Raw genomic sequence first — 1844 nt, 5'->3', positions numbered from 1 at the left:
CCGAAACTGTTTTCTTAAATGTGACTCTCCAAGAGGAGAAACCGCTGGCTTTACCCATATGAAACTTGAAGGCACTTTAAATAAGGTGCCACCCCCAAACTTTAAGGGAGCTAAACTAATTTTTTAAAAAGATTCAATGTCTTTTTCATTCTCCTGATGTAGCTATTGACGTACACTTCACACTGGAGTGTCTGAAATTGTGGTGGTCCTAATTTATCGGATTTCTTAATTAAAATGTCTGCTGAATAAATTTGGTTTTTGTTTTGGAAAAAAGAAAAGTTTAAGACAACTTACATTTGAAATTGCACCACAGGTGGAGGTTGGGGATCACACCTGGGGGTAAGGGGACCTCTACAATGGTCCAAGCAGGAGACGGTGGTGAACTAAACTGAAGAGGGGGTACAAATGGACAAATGGAGTCAGAGATGTTTAGGAAATGGCATCTCAGGTCTTGGTAACTGAAAATGAGGTTAAGAGAAGGGAGGAGTAAAGGTGACACCTGCTTACCTGGGGATGCCTTTTATGGAGAGGGGAACTTACTTGAGAAGCAGAGCTAGAGGGCGTGTGGTTGTTTAGAGTCTCATTGCTCAAAGCATGACCAGAACAAACAACCTGGCCTCCCTGGGAGCTTTTGAGAAATGCGGATGCTCAGGTCCCAACCCAACCTACCACAATGAAGTTCAAGAGGCTCTCGCTGATTCAGTGCCTGATGAGTTGTCAGTGCTGGTCCCTTTGCTTATCTTATGCCTTGTTCTTTACCCAGTTTAATCTTTCAGGGACCACTGGAATTTTAAGCCCTTCAGCACCAAAATTTGTAAATGGAGATCCTTTGGTTTCAGGGGTCTGTGAAGACTGACTGTGTATGCAGACTCTGATGTGTATGGACAGTTTTCTGGGGAAAGGACCCATAGCAAGGTAAGGACCTAGAAGATAAATAGAGAATGGAAAAATAGAGAAAGTCAATGAAACCAAAAGCTGGTTCTTTGAGAGATCAATAAGACTGACAAACCTTTACCTAGACTGACCAAGAAAAAAAAAAGATTCTAGTTACTAAAATCAGAAATGAAAGTGGGAGTCCGCTCCGAGGGTTCTGAGCCAACGGCTTCTTTGCGAAGCCTCGTTGGAGAGAAGATAGAGGGCCGGAACAGCGCCATCTCCACCGGCGTGTGCGGGGCCCTTTTCATTGGGTCCTGCATTTACTTCGACCACAGGAGACGGAGTGACCCCAACTTCAAGAACAGGCTGCGAGAACGAAGAAAGAAACAGAAGCTTGCCAAGGAGAGAGCTGGACTTTCCAAGTTACCTGACCTTAAAGATGCTGAAGCCGTTCAGAAATTCTTCCTTGAAGAAATACAGCTTGGTGAAGAGTTACTAGCTCAAGGTGAATATGAGAAGGGTGTGGACCATTTGACAAATGCAATTGCTGTGTGTGGACAGCCACAGCAGTTACTCCAAGTGTTGCAGCAAACTGTTCCACCACCAGTTTTCCAGAGGCTTCTGACTAAGCTCCCAACAACTAGTCAGAGAATTTTAAGTGCTTAGAGCTTGGCTGAAGATGATGTGGAATGAGGAACAAATGTCAACATAATAATCTCAATTTAAAAATATTTTTAAAATCTTAACTTGGAAGATGATCAGCTCTGGGGGAGTAAGGGCAAATAAGCTTGTTATGGACTGTCCCACACTGAAATTTACCAAAGTTAATTTTTACTTTGTGTAGATCCATTTGTCTGTTTTATTTATTTTTCCCAGTGAAAAGTGTATTTTGATAGAGAGGTTTTCATTTTATAAATACATTATCAGTTACTGAAATATGGATTTTATTTATTCCTAAAACGTGCAAT

General features: G+C 42.0%; 1 pseudogene; it reads left to right on the top strand.

Moving 5' to 3' along the window:
* The first annotated feature begins 1062 nt into the window (after positions 1-1062).
* LOC118904280 lies at positions 1063-1569 on the top strand (annotated as a pseudogene).
* Positions 1570-1844: the final 275 nt, after the last annotated feature.

Source organism: Balaenoptera musculus, chromosome 11 (genome assembly GCF_009873245.2).
Source record: "Balaenoptera musculus isolate JJ_BM4_2016_0621 chromosome 11, mBalMus1.pri.v3, whole genome shotgun sequence".
In the NCBI taxonomy this organism is placed as follows: domain Eukaryota; kingdom Metazoa; phylum Chordata; class Mammalia; order Artiodactyla; family Balaenopteridae; genus Balaenoptera; species Balaenoptera musculus.
Note: the sequence above shows the minus strand (reverse complement) of the source record. Positions and strands in the feature narration are given on the sequence as shown.